Here is a 27,860-nt window from a genome sequence, read left to right as displayed (position 1 = left end):
GGGGATGGGGTTTCCCTGAATCAATAAATTTAGGGTGGCCTACAATGCAGCGGTATGAAAATCGGATTCTCCAAATTCAGGCATTTTCCATTGACCACCATGAGTGTACACTTTTCTCCTGCTGTGCCCATCTCCCTGTTTATTTCCACTTCTCGTTCCATTCATTCCTACTCTTCCCAACTACTGCTCGTCCCTTTTTTCTTTCTACACCCCATTTCCCCCTGCCCCTATTCACCCTACCCACCTCCCCATTTTGCGTTTTGCTCCTCATTTGCCCCCCTTATATCAATTCACCTCTTCACCCGTTTGCCTAAATTTTACCTCTAGCCTTTATCACTATCTCCACACACACACATCTGCCACTCATCTACATCCTCCTATCACTTGTGTAGGAAGGAACTGCAGATGCTGGTTTAAAGAATGAAGTCCGCAGAAGGGTCTCGACCAGAAACCTCACCTATTCCTTTTCTCCTGAGATGCTGCCTGACCCACTGAGTTACTCCAGCTTTTTGTGTCTATCTTCCCACCTATCACTTGCCGGTTATTGTCGCATCCCTTTCCGTGGCCTCTCGTTCCCAGCTTTCTACCCTCTACTCCATCAGTCTACAGATGGGTCCCTAACCGAAACGGCATCTGTTTATTTCCCTCCACAGATGCTACCTGAGTTTCCCCTACATCTTTGCTCCATTTAGCTACCGTGTTTGTTATTTTGAACTTGCTGCATTTCAAGCATGGCCAGGATTATTTTTAATACATTGCTCCTCGTTTTGACATTTAATATTGAAACTAATTTTCAAAATTCAACTAAACATAATTGTAAATGCAATTCCGTTGCGATCCCGGGATGTGGGGAAAAAATGTTTTATTTTCAGATGCTGGATTCGTTTATTTTTTTCAAATTGCCATTCTTTGTGGCAAAATCCGGATTGGCCGTAATTGTTAAGAAATTGCGATGTGAATTCTCGCCAGCCCCATCTTCCTCGTCCAGCTCCATATTCCGCACCTTCAGCTCCTGCTCCCACAAAATATGACCTATACTCGCAGGAATTCAGAGGAGTAACCGCGGCGGCAGCGAGGTAGGAAGCTAGGTTCAATACCGTTACTCATTTTAAGGTTCAGTCAAGTCTGTATGAAGTGGCCCGTGGAAGCACAGGAAGAGAAAGAGCACGCAGAGGAAGCGAGGGACGGCGCGGGACGGTGTATTTCACGGCCGGGGTGCTTGTCTATTTCCCTCGGAGACCTCTCCCGCAGCTTTGCGTAACTATGGAGTTAAATGGAAACAAATAAACATCTTGCTTCCTGGATCTGGCTGTGCAGTAAGCCTCTCTGAATTGTTCAATGTTGCTGTCGTGATTTAAAACTCTGTTATTGCACAGTACTATGTATTTATCGAATCTTGGCACGCCAGCGGCACTTATTTTTGTATATGATACATAGGCAGTAATGTTGTATCGTGTCCAGGAGCTGGAGGTGCGTTCGGATCTTTGCTGGGATTTAAATGGTCGCTTTGTTTGGGTGTTTTACAGTTTAAAAGAAACAACCTTACGTCACGCAATATTCACGGACAGATATTAGTTGTGGACTAAAACCTCGTACCTGTAAATAGATTAATGGCAGAACATAAAGTCGCCTAATACGGATTATGAGTTCTCGTCAAGAAAAAGGCTACATATTCCCGAGACATGCGGCAGAGGGCATTTTCTGTGTCGGGATATTGGTTAAATGTAAGTGGTTCTCTTTCACATTGAGCTAATCCTTGATCATTCCAGAAATAAGATTTATATTTTGTTTACGAAAGAGTATGCTTTAAAACCGGTTAAAGTTCAGGAATAAAATATGAATTATTTTATATAGCCCCTTTCACTAACAATTTCAAACCACGTTACTACCAATAAGGTTTTCGTATGAAGGCAAAAAGGTAGCAAGATAGGGAGGTATGTAGGACGGAACTGTAGATGCTGGTTCATACCGAAGATAGACACAACGTGCTGGAGTAACTCAGCGGATCAGGCAGCATCTCTGGAGAACATGGATTTGTGACGTTTCGGGTGGGACCCTTCTTCACACATTAATATCCTTGTTATTAAGAATCTTGTGATAAAACATTAAATACCTCGCCATAACACAAGGTCATTTACAATCCAACAGTATGAACATCAAATTCTCCCACCCCACATCCCCTCTCCCCTCTTTCCACCTATGCACATTCCTCTAACTTTTCATTTCACACCACTCCTCTCCTTATTGTCTTCAACTTATCTCTAACTTTTATCTTCAGCCCATTCTTTCTCTGGCCTTTGTCCAACCATCTGCCAATCACAACATGGTCACCTGCATCCATTTGTCACTTGTCTGGATTTGTACTGCCCCCAAATCCATTCCAGCGTTCTCCTTTCAACCACAATCAGTCTGAAGAAGAGTCCCGACCTGAAGCATAGCCTCACCATGTCCTCCACTCTGTATCTTTGTTTCATAACGCAAGGTAATCTGTTATAGAGATGTTTTTAATTTATTAATTTAGTGGGATTTATTGCCGTTGAGAAAGTGGTGGTGAATCACTGCCATCTGCCCTTGCAGCCCTTATGATGAAGGTTTAGTTTAGTTTTATTTATTGTCATATGCACCAAGGTACAGGGAAAAGCTTTTCTTGCATGCTATCTGGTCTGTGGGTGGACAATACGTGATTGCAATCAAGCCGTTTACAGTTTATAGATACATGATAAAGGAATAACGTTTAGTGGAAAGTAAAGCCAGCAAAGTCCGAACAAGGATAGTCTGAGGGTCACCAATGAGGTAGATAGTAGTTCAAGACTGCTCTTTGGTTGTGGTAGGATGATTCAGTTGCTTGATAACAGTTGGGAAGAAACGGCCCCTGAATCTGGAGGTGTGCATTTTCACACTTTTATACCTTTTGCCTGATGAGAGAGGGAAGAGGAGGGAGTTGCCAAGTGCGACTGGCCATTGATTATGTAGCTGGCCTTGTTAAGGCAATGTGAGGTATAAATGGATTTAAATGGACCAAGCTGGGAGGTTGATTTTATCCTTTTGACATTCAATTATAACATCCCAACTCCAGCCTCGCTGGCAACGCAGCACATTTTCAGTAGTCCATATAGGGTGAAAAACCACTCCATCAGCCGCTATCCATGCCCCCTAGCTGGCTGCATTTGGTCATATCTGCCTCTATCCATATAGCCTATCAGGCCCTTGAATTTGGCAAGCTTGTTCCACCCTTTGTGTGAAAAAAAATCTTCACTCACCTTAAACCATGTTTCTAGTTCTTTAACCTCTGTGTATTCATATCTATTCCTTTCATGATAACAGGGTGACCCCCAGCTACCAACTGAACACATATAGCTCAGGCCCAAATGTGGTCTCACCAATGTCTTCAAGTGTCTTCAATGTCCCAGTACCGGGAGGTAAAATCAGCAGTTTAGCTTATGAGCCCATTCCAACATTCGGGTCAAAGTATGGGTGATCTGTGTCCTAAGACCATGTGCCTCAATATCACTGTTAAACAAAAGTCTATCTGTCACCACATTAAAATTACTGATTAATATATAATCTGTACAATGATCAGGCGGAGCAGTGGTAGAGGTGCTGCCTTACAGCGCGGGTTCGATCTTGACCATGGGTGGTGTCTGCACAGAGTTTGTATGTTCTCCCCGTGACCACATGAGTTTTCCCCAGGTGCTTCAGTTTCCTTCCATATCACAAAGACGTGCAGGTTTGTAGGTTAATTGGCTTCAGTAAAGATTGTAAATTGGCCCTAGTGTGTGATAGTGCTAGTGTACGAGAATTGCAGATAAGGGCCTGTTTCCGAGTCGTATCTCTAAAGTTAACTCTGGTCAATTACAGAAGAAAATTCCTCCTGAAAGATCTAACTCAAATTGTTAGACAACGTTCTCTTCCCATTCAGAAGAATTATTTTTGTTTTCCTGAATCTACAAATTATCCTATTCTTGTCATCAAAACTTTAATCAAAGCTAACCAATAGCTTTCTAAATTCGTAGAAGGGTCTCGATCTGAAATGTCACCTATTCCTTTTCTCCAGAGATGCTGTCGGACCTGCTGCGTTACTCCAGCTTTTTGTGTCGGCCTTCTAAATTCCCTTCTAATATGTCCTGGAAAACTGCAATAATAGTATATACACATTTATTTCCAAGTTTTCCATTGTTCAACTGCTGATTTTATCTAGGGTGGTTAATGAAGAGAACTATCTGGAATTACCTATTGCCTGGATAGTTTAAACAATGTTAATGAAACTTAAGTTTATTTGTTTGAGCAAGTATATTTGTTTCAAATGGGAAGAATTTCCAAATAGCTTTCATAGATATGAAACACTTGGGTGTTCCACTCATGAACTTTAAAGATAATCATGAAAATTGAATTAAAGAGATGATTAAGCATCACCACCCTAAATTCTTGAATACAATATATCTGAAATAATGTTGAATGAGAGGCGGAGGTAACAACAGATGACTTTGTAGGAGACTATACTTTAAATAGTTTGAAGATAGACAAAATGCTGGAATAACTCAGCGGGACATGCAGAATCTGGAGAGAAGGAATATGTGATGTTTCGGGTCAAGACCCTTCTTCAGACTGAGAGTCAAGGAAGAGGGAAACTAGAGATATGGAAGGGCAAGCTTGAAAGCGACAGATCAAAGCAAATGCTGATCAAGGAAATGTAGATTGGTTCATTGTTAGCTGAGGAGAAGGTGACAACGAGGCCCACAAAACAGTAAAATAAATCGGGCACAGTGAAACTAGTCAGAGAACTAGGGAGGGGAAGGGACGGAGTGAGAGGGAAAGCAAGGGTTACTTGAAGTTAGAGAAATCAAAGTTCATACCACTGGGTTGTAAGCTGCTCAAGCAAAACATTAGCGCATTCTTTTGTTTTTTTGTACAAAAATCCAAAAATTCTGGTATGAAATATTTGATATTTTTTTCAAAATTAATCAAAATAAAACTGGTACCAAAACCAGAATGGATTATTTTTGTAATATCGGAAGGTAACCCTGAACTAAACGTGTTTCAGAAGAATTTATTCAATTACGGGCTAATAATGGGAAAAAAGCTCATACTTAAATTCTGAAAAAATGCGCCCACACCAACAATAAAAATGTGGATATCAAATATGTTTGAAACATTACATCTGGAAGAGATGAGATTCCTCTTAGCAGGTAAAGCAGACCAATTCCAAAAGACGTGGTAATCAAGTATGGTAGCTTTGCTGCCTTATCCTTTAACTCTCCATTTACTTAACACATTGCCTAAACTACCATAATCTTCAGAGTTATCTTCCCATCCAAGATTCAAAAGATCTCTGGTTCTGCATCATCAGCCCTCTTTCTCCTCATTTTCACTGAATCCTACCGACTGTACCAAAATGTAATGACATATATGCAGGGTCCAAGGATTCGCATCAATGAACGGAGGAAGTGCTCTCTCCCCTCTCTCTCCCCCCCTCCTCTCTCCCCCCTCTCTCCCTCTCTCTCTCTCTCTCCCTCTCTCTCTCTCTCTCCCCTCTCTCTCCCTCTCTCTCTCCTCCTCTCTCTCTCCCCTCTCTCTCCCCTCTCATGGTAGAAGCGTATTCATATAATATTTTTTATCTCTAAGAACAACAAGTGATTATGTGTCATGCTAGCTATCCTCATTGGTTCCATAATGGTGTGGGTTATGTGTCCTATCTGACACCGAGCTAGTCTCGGATTATCTGGGAAAGCAAAGCTTATCTTAATGACCTCGCAGGTGGCCTCATGGTGTCCCTTTGAATTAGCCCAAGCATTCTTCTAAAACATCTACTTGTTGTCCTAAACAGGGTTTGAAATGCAGTGCTGCTAATTTAAATTACAACTCTATTTTCGCTCACATAGTCTGTTTAAACCCTCACAAAAAGATCATCTAATAATGCAGCTTTCATGTAACACTTTCCAACCTACCTAGGCATGTGTTTTGTCCTGCTGCCAACTGCTTTGCAAAACTGTAAAACTACCTATCAGTAGAATGCTCTAATCTGTATGAACACAATGGTATGAATCAGAAAGGAGGAATGTTGATTGGGAAGAATTAAACAAGTCGGGCAAGATTTTTTTTTAAGTATCTCATTCCACTGACTGTAAAAGTGTAATGGACCAAAATAGTGATGTTAATTTATGATGACCCATTTTTGAAGAATTGCTCCTTTCTTTCTGTTGAAGGTACTCCTGAAATCTTGGCATCAAACTTAAAGGTTAGGGTGATACACCAGGCGCAAGTAAATTCCCTTCTTCACACAAAGCTCTCACAGTTAGCGTTATATATACAATAATGAAAAATACGGCAATAAATACGTGCAAAACAACAGCATATTGCAAAATTGTAGTGCAAAATCTGAGCAGTGTGATGGAACATTAAAGTTGAATAACAGAACCATAGCATGAGGTGGAATTAAGAGTACATGGCACTTGGGTAGCTTACAACCCCATGTTATGATCATTGAATTATCCAATTGTAGGTAACAACCTACTTTCCCCCCTCTTCTTTCATCACTCACCTTCCATTGTGCCCCACATGGACTCACTTATTTCACAATTTGCAACTGTTAAATCCCACACCCCCCCCCCCCCCCCCCCCTTAGAATCGACTGCGGGATCTTCCATCGCCCCGCGGTCAATTTGCTGCGTCAAGGCGATCGAGGCTCCCGATGTTGAAGCCCCCGCCGGATGATAGAAGATCCTGCGGCCAGTTTTAAGCTGCGCGGGGCGATGAAAGGCCCTGCGTATGGGCAAATTGAAGCCCCACGTTTCAGGGCGGACGAAGCTGCTGTTGTTGGAGTTCGGAGTCCGTCGCGAACCAGGTCAGCTCCCGGTGTTACCGTCCACAGGGTCCACGGCCGAAGTCGTGTGTGTGCGCGTGTGTGTGCGTGTGTGTGCGTGTGTGTGCGTGTGTGTGTGTTGTGTGTGTGTGTGTGTGTGTGTGTGTGTGGTCCCCCCCACGTTTTTATAGCGATTTCCTCCAGGGTAGTAAAAATCGTTGATGATACTTGTTAGATACAAGGATTATGCATCCTTGTGGGCATGTGAAATCTTCTCAGACATGGAAGAAAATTAATATAGCAACTTAGAAAATAGGTGCAGGAGTAGGTCATTCGGCCATTCAATATGATCATGGCTGATCATCCAACTCAGTATCCTGTACCTGCCTTCTCTCCATACCCCCTGATCCCTTTAGCCACAAGGGCCACATCTAACTCCCTCTTAAATATAGCCAATGAACTGGCCTCAACTACCTTCTGCGGCAGAGAATTCCAGAGATTCACCACTCTCTGTGTGAAAAAAGTTTTCCTCATCTCGGTCCTAAAAGATTTCCCCCTTATCCTTAAACTGTGACCCCTTGTTCTGGACTTCCCCAACATCGGGAACAATCTTCCTGCATCTAGCCTGTCCAACCCCCTTAAGAATTTTGTAAGTTTCTATAAGATCCCCCCTCAATCTTCTAAAGTCTGGCGAGTACAAGCCGAGTCTATCCAGTGTTTCTTCATATGAAAGTCCTGACATCCCAGGAATCAGTCTGGTGAACCTTCTCTGTACTCCCTCTATGGCAAGAATATCCTTCCTCAGATTAGGAGACCAAAACTGTACACAATACTCCAGGTGTGGCCTCACCAAGATCCTGTACAACTGCAGTAGAACCCCCCTGCTCCTATACTCAAATCCTTTTGCTATGAATGCTAACATACCATTCGCCTTCTTCACTGCCTGCTGCACCTGCATGCCTACTTTTAATGACTGGTGTACCATGACACCCAGGTCTCGTTGCATCTCCCCCTTTCCTAATCGGTCACCATTCAGATAATAATCTACTTTCAATCAGTCTGAAGAAGGGTTTCGGCCCGAAACGTCGCCTATTTCCTTCGCTCCATAGATGCTGCTGCACCCGCTGAGTTTCTGCAGCATTTTTGTGTACCTTTAATAATCTACTTTCCTGTTTTTGCCACCAAAGTGGATAACCTCACATTCATCCACATTATACTGCATCTGCCATGCATTTGCCCACTCACCTATCCAAGTCACCCAGCCTCCTAGCATCCTCCTCACAGCTAACACTGTCCCCCAGCTTCGTGTCATCCGCAAACTTGGAGATGTTGCATTCAATTCCCTCGTCCAAATCATTAATATATATCGTAAATAGCTGGGTCCCAGAACTGAGCCTTGCGGTACCCCACTAGTCACTGCCTGCCATTGTGAAAAGGACCCGTTTACTCCTACTCTTTGCTTCCTGTCTGCCAACCAGTTCTCTATCCACATCAATACTGAACCCCCAATACCGTGTGCGTTAAGTTTGTATACTAATCTCTTATGTGGGACCTTGTCGAAAGCCTTCCGAAAGTCCAGCTATAACACATTCACTGGTTCTCCCTTATCCACTCTACTAGTTACATCCTCAAAAAATTCTATAAGATTCGTCAGACATGATTTACCCTTCATAAATCCATGCTGACTTTATCCAATGATTTCACCACTTTCCAAATGTGCTGCTATCCCATCTTTAATAACTGATTCTAGCAGTTTCCCCACTATCTATGTTAGACTAACTGGTCTGTAATTCCCCGTTTTCCCTCTCCCTGCCCTTTTAAAAAGTGGGGTTACATTAGCTACCCTCCAATCCTCAGGAACTACTCCAGAATCTAAAGAGTTTTGAAAAATTATCACTAATGCATCCACTATTTCTGGGGCTACTTCCTTAAGTACTCTGGGATGCAGCCTATCTGGCCCTGGGGATTTATCGGCCTTTAATCCATTCAATTTACCTAACACCACTTCCCGTCTAACCTGGATTTCACTCAGTTCCTCCATCTCATTTGACCCCCGGTCCCCTGCTATTTCCAGCAGATGTTTTATGTCTTCCTTAGTGAAGACAGAACCAAAGTAGTTATTCAATTAGTCTGCCATGTCCTTGTTCCCCACGATCAATTCACCCGTTTCTGACTGCAAGGGACCTACATTTGTTTTAACTAATCTTTTTCTCTTCACATATCTATAAAAGCTTTTGCAGTCAGTTTTTATGATCCCTGCCAGTTTTCTTTCATAATCTATTTTCCCTTTCCTAATTTTAAAATGATGAGAGGGATAGACAAGCGAGTTGATGTGGACAAGCTTTTCCCTTTGAGAATAGGGAAGATTCAAACAAGAGGACATGACTTCAGAATTAAGGGACAGAAGTTTAGGGGTAACATGAGGGGGAACTTCCTTACTCAGAGAGTGGTAGCGGTGTGGAATGAGCTTGCAGTGGAAGTGGTGGAGGCAGGTTCGTTGGTATCATTTAAAAATAAATTGGATAGGCATATGGATGGGAAGGGAATGGAGGGTTATGGTATGAGTGCAGGCAGGTGGGACTAAGGGAAAAAAAGTTCTTCGGCACGGACTTGTAGGGCCGAGATGCCTTTTTTCTGTGCTGTAATTGTTATATGGTTATATGGTTAATTAAGCCCTTTGTCCTCCTCTGCTGGTCTCTGAATTTCTCCCAGTCCTCTGGTAGGCTGCTTTTTCTGGCTAATTTGTACGCTTCATCTTTTGTTTTGATACTATCCCTGATTTCCCTTGTTATCCACGAATGCACTATCTTCCCTGATTTATTTTTTTGCCAAACTGGGATGAACAATTGTTGTAGTTCATCCATGCAGTCTTTAAATGCCTTCCATTGCATATCCACCGTCAACCCATTAAGAATCAATCGCCAGTCTATCTTGGCCAATTCACGTTTCATACACTCAAAGTTACCTTTCTTTAAGTTCAGGACCCTTGTTTCTGAATTAACGATGTCACTCTCCATCCTAATGAAGAACTCAACCATATTATGGTCACTCTTGCCCAAGGGGCCACGCACAACAAGACTGCTAACTAACCCTTCCTCATTACTCAATACCCAGTCTAGAATAGCCTGCTCTCTTGTTGGTTCCTCTACATGTTGGTTTAGAAAACTATCTCACATACATTCAAAGAAATCCTCTTCCTCAGCACCCTTGCCAATTTGATTCACCCAATCTATATGTAGATTGAAGACACCATCTATAACTGTTTTACCTTTGTTGCAGGCATTTCTAATTTCCTGTTTGATGCCATCCCCCACTACTACTGTTAGGTGGCCTGTACACAACTCCCACTAGTGTTTTCTGCCCCTTAGTGTTTCGCAGCTCTACCCATATCGATTCCACATCCTCAAAGCTAATGTCCTTCCTTTCCATTGCGTTAATCTGCTCTCTAACCAGCAACGCTACCCCACCTCCTTGCCCTTTCTGTCTATCCCACCTGAATATTGAATATCCCTGGATGTTCAGCTCCCAGCCTTGGTCACCCTGGAGCCATGTCTCCGTGATCCCAACTATATCATAGTCATTAATAGCTATCTGCATATTCAACTCATCCACCTTATTACGAATGCTCTTTGCATTGAGACACAAAGCCTTCAGGCTTGTTTTTACAACACTCTTACCCCTTATACTATTATGCTGAAAAGTGGCCCTTTTTGATTTTTTGCCCTGGATTTGCCGGCCTGCCACTTTTACTTTTCACCTTGCTACCTATTGCTTCTACCCTCATTTTACACCCCTCGGTCTCTACGCTCACACATTTAAGAAACCCTTTCCCTTTAACTCCATCCTCCAGTATCCCATTCGACACCCCGCCCCCCTTATTCAGTTTAAAACCACCCGTGTAGCAGTGGCAAACCTGCCTACCAGAATGCTGGTCCCACACCTGTTAAGATGCAATCCGTCCCTTTTGTACAGTTCCCCCTTACCCCAAAACAGATCCCAGTGATCTAAGAATCTAAATCCCTGCCCCGTGCACCAGTTCCTCAGTCACACGTTCAGGTCCCGTATCTCCCTGTTCCTGCTCTCGCCAGCACGAGGAACTGGAAGCAAACCGGAGATAACAGCCCTGGAGGTCCTGCTTTTCAGCATTTTTCCGAGCTCTCTAAAGTCACGCTGCAGAAATTCATCCCCTTCTTTCCGACATTGTTTGTGCCGACATGCACTACCACTTCCGGATGTTCACCTTCGCCCTTGAGGATTTTCTGCACTCTGTCCGTGACGTCCTGGATCCTGGCACCAGGAAGGCAGCACACCATCCTCGCATCCCGTCTGTTGCCGCAGAAACCCCTGTCCGTACCTCTCACAATGGAGTCTCACACTACGATGGCGTTGCCTGCCTTAGGCCTTTTTGGTTTTGGCTCAACAGCCCTATTCGCATCGCAAGCCAGTCCGCCGTTCAGTGTAAAGACGTCTTCTGTCCCGACAGTGGGTGAACCTGTTCACAAGAGGTACAACACCCGGGGACGTTGGCATTCCATGCTTCCCTCCCTTTCTCACTGTCTCCCACCTTCTCTCTTTCAGTACCTTAGGTGTAACAATCTTACTGTAGGACTTGTCGAGGAACGACTCCATTTCTCGGACGAACCGGAGGTCATACACTTGCTTCTCCAGTTCCCCAACACGGTCCTTCAGGAGCTCTACCTGGATGCACTTCTCGCATTTGTAGCAGCCAGAGGCACCAGCTGTGTCCTTGACCTCCCATATACTGCAAGCATCACACTGAATCAGCTTGCCTGACATCTCCTTCTTTCGTCTCTACCTCTCAAGCGTATTACGTGGTCTCCTCTCCTCAGCCTCCTCGCCGAAGACTCTCGAGCCAAAGACTCACACTTGTGCTTTCTGCTGAGCTGCTTCATGCTGAACTTGTGCAAGCTGATGTGCCTTCTTAATCACCATGTCGGTGTGAAGGGACCAGGTTTGGTTGCTGGTGATGTGGATGCCTAGGAACCTGAAGCAGTCGACCATCTCCACAGCAACGCCATTGATGAGGACAGGGTTTTGTTCACCCCTTTGCATCCTTGGGTCGATGACCAACTCCTTCGTCCTTTTAATGTTAAGAGCTAGGATATTATCCTGACACCATGACACTGTGTTCTCTGTTCCTTCAAGTTCTTTTGTTTAATCAAACACTACTTTTACTTGCCAGCTCTTCTGCAGAATGAGATGAACTAGTCAATAAAATGACTTTGTGAGTGAAAATTCACATAATAGCAAATTCTTCATATGTTGTAAAATATACTTGGTTAATAAAGTATAATAATTATGACATGCACTGAGTTACAGCAACCCATATCATTCAAGTGAAATGCTACAATAAAATGCCTGTGCGTGTCCCTGGATTTACAGGCATGTCACCTGTCTCAAAAACGTAGCAATATATATTTAGCTGGTGTGCACAATAACTCTGAATATACAGAGGTAAATATGCTAATATATGTCATTGGCAAATGGTAGAAAATGAAAATGAAACCCAGAAGACTATTTTGGACTCATTACACGCACACTGCCACCTCTTAAGAAATGAAACTGGCATCTATTATTGGTTCTTCTCTTACAAGCATGAGCACTGAGAGACCTTTGATGCTAAATGGAGCTGTTAATAGGTACAGTAACTGCAGTTTTACAAATTTAAAGGGCTTGCTCATCACAGATCAGTCAGTTTGTGGCATTTGGGTGATTGATTCCGGAAAAGTGCATCCAATAGACAGTAGACAATAGGTGCAGGAGTAGGTCATTCGGCCCTTCAAGCCAGCACCACTATTCATTGTGATCATGGCTGATCATCCCCAATCAGTACTCCATTCCTGCCTTCTTCCCATATGCTCTGACTCCACTATCTTCAAGAGCCCTATCTCTTTTGAAAGTATCCAGAGAACCGGCCTCCACCGCCCTCTGAGGCAGAGAATTCCACAGAATCACAACTCTCTGAGTGTTTCCTCATCTCTGTTCTAAATGGCTTACCCCTTATTCTTAAACTATGCCCCCCTGGTTCTGGATTCCCCCAACATCTGGACTCCTCCAACATTCTGGACTCCCCCAACTCTCCAGTCATGCAGAGCTGGCGAGCCATCCAAAACTAACAAGTGACAAAAGTAAATTTCCCCTGACTCATCATAGGATTTAATGATCAATGAAATTAAGTATTTTGGGTGTGTGTGAGACAAAAGACAGAAAAGGCAAACGCAACGATTGTTTAGATGTTGCAAGTATTGTGCCTGACAGAAAAATGATATGTGCACGGTTGAGATATCACTTTTACTAAGTGAAAATCAAGAGGACAGAAGATTTTTTGTTGTTTAGTTTAGTTTATCACATGTACCGAGGTCCAGTGAAAAGCTTTTGTTGAGTGCAAGCCAGTCAGCAGAAAGACAAACGATTAAAATCGAGCTATTTACAATGTATAGATACATGATACTGGAATAACATTCAGTGCAAGGTAAAGCCAGCAAAGTCTGATTAAGGATAGTCCGAGGGTCATCAATGAGGTATCTAGCAGTTGAGCATTGCTCTCTGGTTGTGGTACGATGATTCAGTTACCTGATTACAGTTGGGAAGAAACTGTCCCTGAATCTGGAGGCATGCATTTTCACAGTTCTATACTTTTTGCCTGAAGGAAGAGGGGAGAAGTGGGAGTCGCCAGGGTGCGACTCGTCCTTGATTATGTTGCCAAGGCAGCGAGAGGTATAAATGGAGCCAATAGAAGGGAGGTTGATTTTGAATTGAAATGAAATGAATTGAAAACTTTATTGTGACGTGACAAATCACAGTGAAATTCTTTGCTTGCATAACCAAGGTTTGCAAATCCTCGCCACATAAAAAGCGCTTACAAAGTATCCCGCTCCCAATCCTCCTCCCCCCTTTCCCCTCCCCCCTCCCCAAAGCCAGGTCCTCCTTTGTTCCCAGTGGCGCAATCTGCGCTGCATCCACAAATCACTGCAATTACTTGCAGTCTTGGATAGAGCTGTTCGTAAACCAAGCTGTGATGCATCCCGATAAAATGATTTTTATGGTGTATCTGTAAAAGTTGGTGAGAGTTGTAGGGGACATTCCAAACATCCTAAGCCTACTAAGGAAGTAGAGGCATTGGTGTGCTTTCTTGGTCGTTGTTTTGATACAGGGGGTCCAGGAGAAGGTGTTGGTGATATCGACTCCGAGGAATTTGAAGTTTGCAACCATGTTTACTTTGGCGCCGTAGAGATGGTTGAAGACTTCAAATTCCTAGGAGTCAATATCACTAACAACTTCTCTTGGACTACCCATATTGAAAGCAATGATCAAGAAAGCACACCAACAACTTTTTATCCTTAGAAAGTTGAGGATGTTTAGCATGCCCCCTGTGATTAATGAAACAAATGAAATGGGCTGTGGGAATAGTGCTCGGTAACCAGTTGAATACAATGTACAATGAATACAAGATCAATTAACAAGTACAAAGTGAAAGGAACACTATTAGATGTACGTATGTCCAAAGAAAATATGCATTAAGCGTGATTCCAAAGTGAGAATGTAGCAAGCCATCAACCACAAGGCTGTGCAATCAAAGTCAGGAGAAGGTGTTTGAAGATGTCAAAGACAAAGAATGGAAAGCTAAAAGTGGATTTTATCAAGGTAGACCTGCAAAATATCACAACAAATATTTGAATTAGTGCAGTACAGCTAATGGGACAGATGGTTCAAAAGTGCTTTATTTGTCACCTATGCAGCTGCACAGTGACATTCATTGTGCATATATTACACATGTGGGTGGCTCCATTTTTGGCACCATTATTCAAAGTCCGGTTGACTTGCATGCTCGATGTACTGGAGCAGTTCCCATGAACCAACGTCAACTCTTCTCTCCTCGCCCGGCCATCTGGAGGCATTACCCCGGTTCACCTTCCCAACGGTCCTTGCTCTTTGTGTATGACTTCTCCAGATCCCTCCCGGTCCTGCCGTCCGACGAGCCTTCGGGCAGGTTCCCGGTTCTGCCATCCGACAAGCCTTCCGGACTGGTGCTGTGGCAGCTCTGGAAGGCCTCCGCAGTGAGATAAAGACACACAGTGAGAAAATGAACTCAATGTCAGCTGTATAACTAGGGTCTGAAGAAGGGTTTCGGTCCGAAACGTTGCCTATTTCCTTCGCTCCATAGATGCTGCTGCACCCGCTGAGTTTCTCCAGCATTTTTGTGTACCTTCGATTTTCCAGCATCTGCAGTTCCTTCTTAAACACATCAGCTGTATAAATCTCAGATGCACAGGAAGATGTTTTCTTCAAAAGATGGAAACGATTAGGCAAGTACAGTCAAGTCCTAGATGTGAAACAACAGCCAGTTGCAATCTCACATGGGTGTGTTCCAATAATTGTTGAATAGTCACTAGCAAAGTGAAGAGAAATGGCAGTTCAAATGGAGATTAGTCTGCCCTGGCACCTAGCCTGATATAATTCAAGAACTTAATTGGCAAGTGCAAATTAGCCTAGATTCGGGAAGTTAATATAATTCTTTAGGGATTTCTCCAACACAGAGTTTGATCACGAGAGTTATATTTAGTCTCTTTCAATATACCCATGGTAGCGCAGCAGTCGAGTTGTTGCCTCACAGTGCCAGAGATCTAGTTTTGATCCTGATTATGGGTGTTGTCTGTATGGAGTTTGTATGTTCTCTCTGTGACCGGGTGGGTTTTCTCTGGATGCTCAGGTTTCCTCCCAATTTCCAAAGACGTGCAGGTTTATAGTTTAAATTGGCTTCTGGAAATTGTCCCTAATGTGTAGGATAGAACCAACACACAGGATATCGTGGGTCAACACAGACTCGATGGTCCCACGGTCCTTTTTCCACCCTGTATCTCTAAATGAAACTAAAAAACACGTGTAATGCCATTTATAATGAAGGCAGCAAAAGAGCAACAGATTTTGGAGAGTCGGAGTGGAGGCTATGCTTCAGTAGAAGAATCTTGCAGTGATGGATGTTGCAGGTGGGCTGCCAATAGCATCTGCACACATGAGAAGGAGCTACCTGCTGTGATATGTGATTTGGAGAAGCTTCACCAGTAAAGATATGGAGAACTACATATGTACATAGTGATCACAGACCATGCAAGGTCATTGTTTAAAAAAATCCCCATGAGGCTGCTGAAAATGCTTGAAGTTGCATCATTCAGAAGTGTCCTGACAAAAGCGCATGCAGCTGATGCACTTAGCCATATATGGATGTTTTAGAATTTGAGCTTGGGACAAAAACGTATCTACAGTAGGGCAGTACAGTGGCGCAGCAGTAGAGTAGCAGTCTCACAGCACCAGATCGGTTCGATCCTAACTACGGGTGCTGTGGAATTTGCACATTCTCCTTGGATCATGTGGGCTTTCTTCAGGTGCTCCGATTTCTCCTCACATCCCAGGCATGCAGGTTTATAGGTTAATTGGCTTTGGTAAAATTGTCCCTAGTGTGTCGGATAGTGTTATGTGCAGGGTGATCACTGGTCGGCATGGACTCGACGGGCCGAAGGGCCTGTTTCCACGCTGTACCTTTAAACTAAACGGAACTTAATGAGACACATGCCATTCTCTTGGCTGTTGTTGCAGGAGATTGGTAAAATGCAGCAGCCTCATACCATTGCTGGAAATGAATGATTCAGAAAAATGGTACATTAAAAACATATTTCCACATGAGAGAACTGGGCAGTCATAGTGACCTGGTCATTGGAGCAATAACAGCAATTGTTCCTAAAACACAATGCAGAAAAGTGATAAAAGCACATATAACCATATAAACCATATAACAATGACAGCACAGAAACAGGCCATCTCGACCCTTCTAGTCCGTGCCGAACACATATTCTCCCCTAGTCCCATATACCTGCGCTCAGACCATAACCTTCCATTCCCTTCCCGTCCATATAACTATCCAATTTATTTTTAAATGATAAAAACGAACCTGCCTCCACCACCTTCACTGGAAGCTCATTCCACACAGCCACCACTCTCTGGGTAAAGAAGTTCCCCCTCATGTTACCCCTAAACTTCAGTCCCTTAATTCTCAAGTCATGTCCCCTTGTTTAAATCTTCCCTACTCTCAGTGGGAAAAGCTTTTCCACGTCAACTCTGTCTATCCCTCTCATCATTTTAAAAACCTCTATCAAGTCCCCCCTTAACCTCCTGCGCTCCAAAGAATAAAGACCTAACTTGTTCAACCTTTCTCTGTAACTACATCTGCGTTCATTGAACAAGGCTCAGCTGGTCATGGATGAATGGTGAGATTGTAATTCCAGTTCCTAAACTTACCCCCATTAGTCTGGTTCAGTCAAACACCGAATACGAGCACTGGAAATCCAACTCCCTTTTATTACACAATACCAATACAATACCTAATTCAATACCGCGGGACTGATCTTGTCTCTACTTGCTTGAGCTCAACAGCCTCGTGCAAATAGAACAAACCACAGAAGATCGACACACCCCAATGTGCCCTCCCCTCTTTTATACCTTTACAGACCCTTGGAGTGAAAATACATGTGGGGGGGGGGGGCAACCCCTACAAGCCAATTATCGATAAGGGTTGCGAAATACATTGAATGACAGTTCCTTAACACAATCATTAAATATCACATAACATAGTTTCAACATAGAAACATAGAAAATAGGTACAGGAGTAGGCCATTCAGCCGTTCGAGCCTGCACCGACATTCAATGTGATCATGGCTGACCATCCAACTCAGTATCCCATCCCCTGCCTTCTCCCCATACCCCCTGATCCCTTTAGCCACAAGGGCCACATCTAACTCCCTCTTAAATATAGCCAATGAACTACTTTAGCCTCAACTACCTTCTGTGGCAGAGAATTCCACAGATTCACCACTGTGTAAAAAATGATTTTCTCATCTCGGTCCTAAAATACTTCCCTCTTATCCTTAAACTGTGACCCCTAGTTCTGGACTTCCCCAATATCAGGAATAATCTTCCTGCATCTAGCCTTTCCAACCCCTTAAGAATTTTGTAAGTTTCTATAAGATCCCCCCCTCAATCTACTAAATTCTAGCGTGTACAAGCCAAGTCTATCCAGCCTTTCTTCATATGAAAGTCCTGCCATCCCAGGAATCAGTCTGGTGAACCTTCTCTGTACTACCTCTATGGCAAGGCTGTCTTTCCTCAGATTAGGAAACCAAAACTGTACGCAATACTCCAGGTGTGGTCTCACCAAGACCCTGTACAACTGCAGTAGAACCTCCCTGCTCTTATGCTCAAATCCTTTTACTATGAATGCTAACATACCATTTGCTTTCTTCACTGCCTGCGGCACCTGCATTCCTACTTTCAATGACTGGTATACCATGACACCCAGGTCTCGTTGCATCTCCCCTTTTCCTAATCGGCCACCATTCAGATAATAGTCTACTTTCCTGTTTTTGCCATCAAAGTGGATAACCTCACATTTATCCACATTATACTGCATCTGCCATGCATTTGCCCACCCACCTTGCAGCCTCCTAGCATCCTCCTCACAGCTAACACTGCCCCCCAGCTTTGTGTCATCTGCAAACTTGGAGATGTTGCATTCAATTCCCTCATTAATAATAGATCATTAATATATATTGTAAATAGCTGGGGTCCCACATAACATAAAGCACTTTAGGTGGAAACAATTCTGTTAGGTAAAGAAACATTCTCCCAGGTAAAGTAAACATCTTGGGTAAGGCCCCTCTCCTGGACCGATCATAATTAGCGGTGGGAAGACTCTGCAACATTTTTGAAACCCATCATTTCCCCAACCAATCCCAAGCATGTATTTGCAACAGGACCTAGCTCCTTCTGCAAAATCTCATAATATTAACAATTAAAGGCCATCTGGACATCAACCTCTATTCAACCCTTCCCAAGCCACAGAATAGTCAATAGTCAATAGTCAATTTAATTGTCATTTGGACCCCTGGAGGTCCAAACGAAATGCCGTTTCTGCAGCCATACATTACAAACAAATAGACCCCAGACACAACATAATTTACATTTTACATAAACATCCATCACATTGCTGTGATGGAAGGCCAAAAAAAACTTATTGAGACTCTCTTGAGCCATGATCCTCATGGTCTTTACACCTTTTGCAAAAGATGACAAGCAGGTTTTACAGAAGCAGAAATCCTCCATTTTGTCAAGCACCCAAAAAATGCCTGATATTATCAAGATCATGGACCATGGCTAAAATATGAGACGTGTAAGTTTCTAAACAGGAACCAAGTAAAGGAAAGACAGTTGGTTATTTTTTATTTGGCCACTCTAAATTACCTCTAATGGGTAGTTGAGTTCTGGGATATGAGGGAGCTGATATGAATGCGGGGCAAAGAAAGAATGAGGTTAATAAAACAAATGGTGTAAATGGTTACTTAGTGTTCAAGGTTCACTCGGTGTTTCTGTGCTATACAAATCTGAGAACAACTGCAAATAATAGAGGAGCAAAACAAATCGTATACAAGTCTGATCCAGTGAGGAGAAAAACTAAGTTGCTGTGAGGAATTCAGGGGAGGAAATGGGAGGAAATTGCTGAGGCCTTTCTCTGAAATTTCCACACAGCTGCAGATTCATGGGTGGAGCCTGACGTCTGGAAAGTTGGAAATGTTGCATTCTTGCTGAACAAGGGTGCAGAGACTGACTGAATTACAGACCATTGACACACAAAGCTGGAGAAACTCAGTGGGTCAGACAGCATCTCTGGAGAAAAGGGAATAGGTGATGCTTTGGGTTGACCCAAAATGTCACCTATTCCTTTTCCCCAGAGATGCTGCCTGACCCGCTGAGTGACTCCAGCTTTTTGTGTCTATCTTCAGTTTAAATCAGTATCTGCAGTTCCTTCCAACACATTAATTACAGACCACTCAGTTTCATCTTGGCGAGGTGAAGAGGCAGTGATTAATTAAGTTGCAGGCAATAGACCCTGATGTATAGGCTGTAGGACGAGCATCACAAATGTGTCTAGAAATCAATTTCCGTGACCCACGTCTCGGAACTACATGAAATTTTGCACAGATTTAGATGAAATATAATTGAGAAGGATGTCATAACTCATCACTGCCAAAAGTTGCACATTAATTAATTAATCTAATTAGAAAATGAGATCGGAAAAATAAGTGCCTTCTAGTGTCCAATGCCCATATTACACGATGGGGAGCCTATTTCCGTGTTGCAGTCTATTTAAACCATATATATATGACTTGCAAATATGACTGTAATCATATATAATTAAGTATAATTATATTATATAAAAATAATATAATGAATATAATTGTGAGTGTGTTATTGAATGAGACTGCTGCAGAGGTCTGGCTCCTGAACCAGCCTAATTAATGGGTGAGGGCAGTTCTTGTGAGTTCCTCCCTTTACTGAACCCCACTGACTGCCAGTGTGCAGAGTGGGGGTCACGGCCATAGTGGGACTGGGGCAGTTCCAGGCTGGGGGACAGACCTGCAAGGCATCTTCCAGTCGCTTTAATAGGAAAATGAATGAGACTGCCACAGAGGCCCCAGGTTTTAAGGGCTCATGAACCTGCCTAATTGAACCTGCCTAATTGAAGGGTCAGGACAGATCCTGTGGGTTCACCCATTTACTGAACCCCACTGACTGCCATAGTGGGGAGAATGGGAGGAACGGCCATAGTGGTACTGGGGCATTGCCAGGCTGGGTGACAGACCTGTAAGAGTAAAAAGTCTTATTCTCATACTCACATCCTGACAAAGAATCAAATGCTCTGATGTTTACTCGATGTTTATCCATTTTAAGCTACAACTACATTAAGAATCTATAAGCTCATGCAGTACTGAACCTAGAAATAATGTTCACATAATAAATACGCACCCAGTTCTACAATGATAGCATCCAAATACAACTTTTAAGAGGATAAAGAAATGGGGAGGTCAAGGCCGTTGATGGACTGGGCAGTGGTCACAACTTTTTGCAGTCTTATCCGCTCTTGGACGTTCAAGTTGCTGAACCAGGCCACGATGCAACCAGTCAGAATGCTCTCTACCGTGCACCTGTAGAAGTTTAGGAGAATGCTTGTAACTCAGCAGCCCATTGTGAATTTTAATTTCACATTATTTTTAATTTATTGGTGCTGGAAGCTACAACTGTTGGGACAGTAAATGTTTTGAGACTTAAATTGCTCAGCTGTGTTAAGTCTCAAAGACAGAAAAAAAATATTTTCTCTGCCCAATCTCATCCCACTGAGATAGCAATTTGCAAGCATTGGAGGCTAGAAATATCTATACACAACCAAAGCTCTGATCTTGTTATCTTCCGGTTTGCACGGTCATTCTATTTGCGCAAAAACGGTACTTGATAAGGCTATGATTTGTTGCCAGCTTACTCACTGTTCTCCTGTGCTGCGGTTGCGCCAAGTTTCATTCCAATTGGTGGTCTAATGTACAAGTTAGTGAGGTTTAAAAAATCTTTAAAACCCGTGTGTACCATGGTAAACGATTCACACAAGTTTAGCCGAGTTAGCTCTGGTTTATACAGGCAGTGCCTCATTTTTAAACTATATCCCCAAGCTTTGAGTTCTCCCATTAGGATTCTTCGCCATATCTAGCCAAGCAAAATCCCTCAGGTTCTTATGTTTCAATCAAGTCATCTTTCTCCATTTCTAAACTCCATTGAATTGGGTATTAGTCTTTGGAAACCTTTTCTAAAATGATTCCAACACATTTACTAAACATATGTGAATCGTTTACCATGGTTACACGGGGTTTAAAAGATTTTTAAAACCTCACTAATTTGTACATTAGACCACCAATCAGAACGAAACTTGGCGCAACCGCAGCACAGGAGAATGTTGGCGGCGCGACTCACGTTGCAGCGGCCCCTACAGCCCGTCTGTCTTTTTGTAAAACTGTGTATATGTGGGGGGCGGGGTGGGGGGGGAGGGGGAAACTTTAAAAAATCTCTTCCCTGCACGGGAGACCCGACCTTTTCCCGGTCGGGTCTCCGTTGTCGTTGGGGCCTAGCACCGTGGAGCGGCCGCCAACCAGAACGACCTGGGGGCTCCAGTCGCGGAGTCTGCGGACTACTCACCATAGTGGGGCTGGCCGGCCTCGGAGTGTGGAGAGCTGTGGTGGCTCGCTGCTGCGCCCCAACTCCGGAGCTCGGAGGCTCCAGCTGCAGACCTGTGGGCTGTGATATCGGGAGCTCGCGGGTCCGGGTGGGAGACCGCTTTTCGGAACTCCCGTAACGCAACTTCTCCCGCCCATGTCACGGGGTTGGAACGACCTGGAGCGGGGCTGTACATCGCCCGGCGTGGCTTTAATGGCCGCAGGACATTCCAACTCCTGCCGGGGGCTCCAACTTTGTGACTTTTGGGCCAGGAGCGGGGCCGTACATCGCCCGGGACTTACCATCGCCCGCCTGGGGCTTCGACATCGGGAGAGAAATGGTGCAGGGGAGAGAAAAGACTTTGCCTCCCATCACAGTGAGGAGATTCACTGTGATGGATGTTTGTGTAAATTGAATTGTATGTCTTGTAACAGAGTTTCGTTTGAGCCTCACTGAGGTTCAAATGACATGGAATAAATATTGTATTGTATTGTAGTAAATGTCTAGTTGTGAAGGATTATGAAACTTTGAAAATCTTCCCCCAAGAGCTGTGGCAGAAAAGTTTTTGAATATTTTACAGGCAAAGATACTGAAGCGAATAGATACTTAATAAATAAAAGAACTGCATGTTATCGAGGGTAGTGAGGAATGGATTACAATTCATCAACCATGAAATTATTGAATAACAGATTAACCTGAGTGACCAAGAGACCGGATCCCAATCCTAATTCTTCTGTTTCCCTGATTGTATATATTTGCACAGGGCTTTTCACAATCCGATTTGCTTCATCTCTTAAGTAAATCGTAGTCACTGTGATAATATAGCAACAATGGCCAATTTACACAAAGAAAAGCTTATATAAACAGCATTTGCTTGATCAGATAATGTTGTTTCGAAATTGTTGATTGAAGAATAAATATTGACTAGGATTGTGTATAACTTCCCTGTTTAGTTTTAGAGATACAGCATGTAAACGGATCCCCCGCCCCACCGAGTCCACACCGGCCATTGATCACCCGTATACTAGTTCCATGGTATCCCATTTTCACATCCTACACACTAGAGGCAATTTACAGAAGCCTAATAACCTACAAACCTGCACGTCTTTGGAATGTGGGAAGAAAGCGGAGCACTCGGAGAAATCATACGTGGTCACGTGGAGGACATACAAAATCTGTAGGCAGGATCAAACTTGGGGCTCGAGCACTGTGAGCCGCAGCTCTACCACTGCACCACCATGCCGCATTGTTCTTCACATCAGCAGTAGGGACCTTTGGAGCATATGGGATCTCAGTCTGTTTAATCCAAAGCCTATTCCTGTGACATTTAAGTACTCTTTCCCTACTTTTGTGCGGGACCTCCAAAAAATGGGATTTATGTACGAGTCAGAAAGTTCGAATGACTAAGAGTTGTGTCTGCCACGGAGAACTAAGAAATGCAGGGAGTAGACTGGGCCAGGAAGGCTTGATTTGGGAAGTGCAAAGAAATTCCAAGGCCAACAATGGGGGGACATAGCTATTGATTTTATCTGGAAATCTGGAAATAAAAGATGGCCTAATCTTGGAATCAAGAGGCAAAAATTAACAATAAGCTGATTTGTATGTGACAATCGTATCTGAATACTAGATGATGGATTGCTGCTATAGTCTCTGATAGAGAACAAAGTTTAATGGTTCTTTTAATTCATACACATTTATTGTTGCAACCTATTGTTGTCAGTTGTACATTTAAGCAATTAAGGCATTCATGCACATTAAAAAAAAAAAAAATCAGTAATTATTAGAAAATTGGGTTCAGTGTTTTCCTGGATTTCTGATGTGCACCACTGAATGGCCAGAACGATGTGGTCACAGGCTAAGCAGCAGTGCACAGATGCAAGTCTGTAAGTCATGATGCATTGCGTAAATTAACAAGTAATTGAATTTCCTTCTGAAGGACAGTCAATCATGGTGGGATAATGCTACAATTTCATAGAGGTCCATGATTATCAACAATCCATGAATTGTTGCACAATGTGGTGGTCTATTGCATTGTGCTCACAATGTGACCTCTTCTATATTGACAAGAAAGAACGTGTGCCACAATGCTGAGAACTGTATTCTGCACTCTGTGTCTTTCCACCTTTGCTCTACCTATTGCACTTGAGCAGCAACTTGCTGCCCGGACGACTGTTGTTGAGAGTCTTTCCCGAGGCTGCCGCTGTACCTAGAATAGAGATGGATATGATTTAAATGGAGGAGATTGTAAAGAATGTGGGAAAACCCATTTACTCCTCTTGCAGGATTGTTTTTCTGTGAGAAGAAACATCTCAGTTGGTAGGTCTGCTGCCAAACCAGTCTCTCAGCTGTTGTTGGGTCAGGTGGCATCTGCCATGGAGATGCCATTCAGCAGTATTCAGACAATGTTCAAGCAGAATACAGGGCAATGTCACACAGAAGTAGATAGCTACTCTTCAGAAACTCCCCAGCAGCTTGGTGTCATCATTAAGCTGAGTGATGCCATCTAAGAACAGATTGTCCAGCAGTGAACACTCATACATGACCCTCTGTGCAGAAACAAAAATGAGCCATTGATGGGGGAGTGTTTGCTACTGCTGTCGGGGAGGATTTAAACTAATGTGGCAGGGGGATGGGTACAAGAGCAGAGGGGCAGGGGGGTGTAAAATGAAGGTAGAAGCAATAGGTAGCAAGGTGAAAAGTAAAAGTGGCAGGCAGACAAAACCAGGGCAAAAATCAAAAAGGGCCACTTTTCAACATAATTGTATAAGGGGTAAGAGCGTTGTAAAAACAAGCCTGAAGGCTTTGTGTCTCAATGCAAGAAGTATTCGTAATAAGGTGGATGAGTTGAACGTGCAGATAGCCATTAATGATTATGATATAGTTGGGATCACGGAGACATGGCTCCAGGGTGACCAAGGCTGGGAGCTGAACATCCCGGGATATTCAATATTCAGGAGGGATAGAGAGAAAGGAAAAGGAGGTGGGGTAGTGTTGCTGGTTAGAGAGGAGATTAACGCAATGGAAAGGAAGGACATTAGTTTGGAGGATGTGGAATCGGTATGGGTAGAGCTGCGAAACAATAAGGGGCAGAAAACGCTGGTGGGTGTTGTGTACAGGCCACCTAACAGTAGTAGTGAAGTTGGGGATGGCATCAAACAGGAAATTAGAAATGCTTGCGACAAAGGCAAAGCAGTTATAATGGGTGACTTCAATCTACATATAGATTGGGTGAATCAAACTGGCAGGGGTGCTGAGGAAGAGGATTTCTTGGAATGTATGCGGGATAGTTATCTAAACCAACATGTAGAGGAACCAACGAGAGAGCTGGCTATTTTAGATTGGGTATTGAGTAATGAGGAAGGGTTAGTTAGTAGTCTTGTTGTGCGTGGCCCCTTGGGCAAGAGTGACCATAATATGATTGAGTTCTTCATTAGGATGGAGAGTGACATTGTTAATTCAGAAACAATGGTTTTGAACTTAAAGAAAGGTAACTTTGAGGGTATGAGACGTGAATTGGCCAAGATTGACTGGCAATTAATTCTAAAAGGGTTGACGGTGGATATGCAATGGAAGGCATTTAAAGACTGCATGGATGAACTACAAAAATTGTTCATCCCAGTTTGGCAAAAGAATAAATCAGGGAAGGTAGTGCATCCATGGATAACAAGGGAAATCAGGGATAGTATCAAAGCAAAGGATGATGCGTACAAACTAGCCAGAAAAAGCAGCATACTGGAGGACTGGGAGAAATTCAGAGACCAGCAGAGGAGGACGAAGGGCTTAATTAGAAAAGGAAAAATGGATTATGAAAGAAAACTGGCAGTGAACATAAAAACTGACTGCAAAAGTTTTTATAGATATGTGAAAAGAAAGAGATTAGTTAAAACAAATGTAGGTCCCTTGCAGTCAGAAACAGGTGAGTTGATCATGGGGAATCAGGATATGGCGGACCAATTAAATAACTACTTTGGTTCCGTCTTCACTAAGGAAGACATAAATGATCTGCCGGAAATAGCAGGGGCCCGCGGGTCAAAGGAGGTGGAGGAATTGAGTGAAATCCAGGTTAGTCGGGAAGTGGTGTTGGGTAAATTGAATGGATTAAAGGCCGATAAATCCCCAGGGCCAGATAGGCTGCATCCCAGAGTACTTAAGGAAGTAGCTCCAGAAATAGTGGATGCATTAGTAATAATCTTTCAAAACTCTTTAGATTCTGGAGTAGTTCCAGAGGATTGGCAGGTAGCAAACGTAACCCCACTTTTTAAGAAGGGAGGGAGAGAGAAAACGGGGAATTACAGACCAGTTAGCCTAACATCGGTAGTGGGGAAACTGCTAGAGTCAGTTATTAAAGATGGGATAGCAGCACATTTGGAAAGTGGTGAAATCATTGGACAAAGTCAGCATGGATTTACGAAAGGTAAATCATGTCTGACGAATCTTATAGAATTTTTCGAGGATGTAACTAGTAGCGTGGATAGGGGAGAACCAGTGGATGTGGTGTATCTGGACTTCCAGAAGGCTTTCGACAAGGTCCCACATAAGAGATTAGTATACAAACTTAAAGCACATGGCATTGGGGGTTCAGTATTGATGTGGATAGAGAACTGGCTGGCAAACAGGAAGCAAAGAGTAGGAGTAAACGGGTCCTTTTCACAATGGCAGGCAGTGACTAGTGGGGTACCGCAAGGCTCAGTACTGGGACCCCAGCTATTTACAATATATATTAATGATCTGGATGAGGGAATTGAAGGCAATATCTCCAAGTTTGCGGATGACACTAAGCTGGGGGGCAGTGTTAGGTGTGAGGAGGATGCTAGGAGACTGCAAGGTGACTTGGATAGGCTGGGTGAGTGGGCAAATGTTTGGCAGATGCAGTTTAATGTGGATAAATGTGAGGTTATCCATTTTGGTGGCAAAAACGGGAAAGCAGACTATTACCTAAATGGTGGCCGATTGGGAAAGGGGGAGATGCAGCGAGACCTGGGTGTCATGGTACACCAGTCATTGAAGGTAGGCATGCAGGTGCAGCAGGCAGTAAAGAAAGCGAATGGCATGTTGGCTTTCATAGCAAGAGGATTTGAGTATAGGAGCAGGGAGGTTCTACTGCAGTTGTATAGGGTCTTGGTGAGACCACACCTGGAGTATTGCGTGCAGTTTTGGTCTCCAAATCTGAGGAAGGACATTATTGCCATAGAGGGAGTGCAGAGAAGGTTCACCAGACTGATTCCTGGGATGTCAGGACTGTCTTATGAAGAAAGACTGGATAGACTTGGTTTATACTCTCTAGAATTTAGGAGATTGAGAGGGGATCTTATAGAAACTTACAAAATTCTTAAGAGGTTGGACAGGCTAGATGCAGGAAGATTGTTCCCGATGTTGGGGAAGTCCAGGACAAGGGGTCACAGCTTAAGGATAAGGGGGAAATCCTTTAAAACCGAGATGAGGAGAACTTTTCTCACACAGAGAGTGGTGAATCTCTGGAACTCTCTGCCACAGAGGGTAGTTGAGGCCAGTTCATTGGCTATATTTAAGAGGGAGTTAGATGTGGCCCTTGTGGCCAAGGGGATCAGAGGGTATGGAGAGAAGGCAGGTACGGGATACTGAGTTGGATGATCAGCCATGATCATATTAAATGGCGGTGCAGGCTCGAAGGGCCGAATGGCCTACTCCTGCACCTAATTTCTATGTTTCTATGTTTCTATTATTCTATCTTTCTTGCCCGGGAGCAGGTTGATGCCGCCCAGCTTTAGACACTTCAATATCACGAGCACTGGCTGTTTAGATTTAGCTGAGAGCCACAAGAGAAGTCTAAAATAAGACACCTGAAAGCTGGGATCTGCCAGCCACCGAGCTGAGCGTGGAGACTCCAACATGGTTAGATGGCCCAGTTAAGAGCAAATCACATGAGTATTGTCCACCAAGTCCCTTGTGAGGTGCATCTACATAGAGACAATTT

General features: G+C 43.5%; 1 protein-coding gene across 3 annotated transcripts in view; it reads left to right on the top strand.

Annotated features, from left to right (window-relative positions):
- Positions 1-962: 962 nt before the first annotated feature.
- The window catches only part of LOC129695763 (beta-1,3-galactosyl-O-glycosyl-glycoprotein beta-1,6-N-acetylglucosaminyltransferase-like), a 52,578-nt gene continuing 25,680 nt past the window's right edge, over positions 963-27,860 (top strand). Inside the window, exons 1-2 of one of the 3 annotated variants that reach the window (XM_055633048.1) lie at positions 963-1,316; positions 1,527-1,724. The gene's annotated coding sequence lies outside the window, so the exon portion shown is untranslated. Of the gene's footprint in view, positions 1,317-1,526; positions 1,725-1,789; positions 2,483-27,860 lie in introns of those variants that run through there. The other 2 variants (XM_055633049.1, XM_055633047.1) reach the window with 2 other exon arrangements.

Source organism: Leucoraja erinacea, chromosome 3, assembly GCF_028641065.1.
Source record: "Leucoraja erinacea ecotype New England chromosome 3, Leri_hhj_1, whole genome shotgun sequence".
Taxonomy (NCBI): Eukaryota; Metazoa; Chordata; class Chondrichthyes; order Rajiformes; family Rajidae; genus Leucoraja; species Leucoraja erinaceus.
This window is presented reverse-complemented; position numbering and strand designations above follow the sequence as displayed.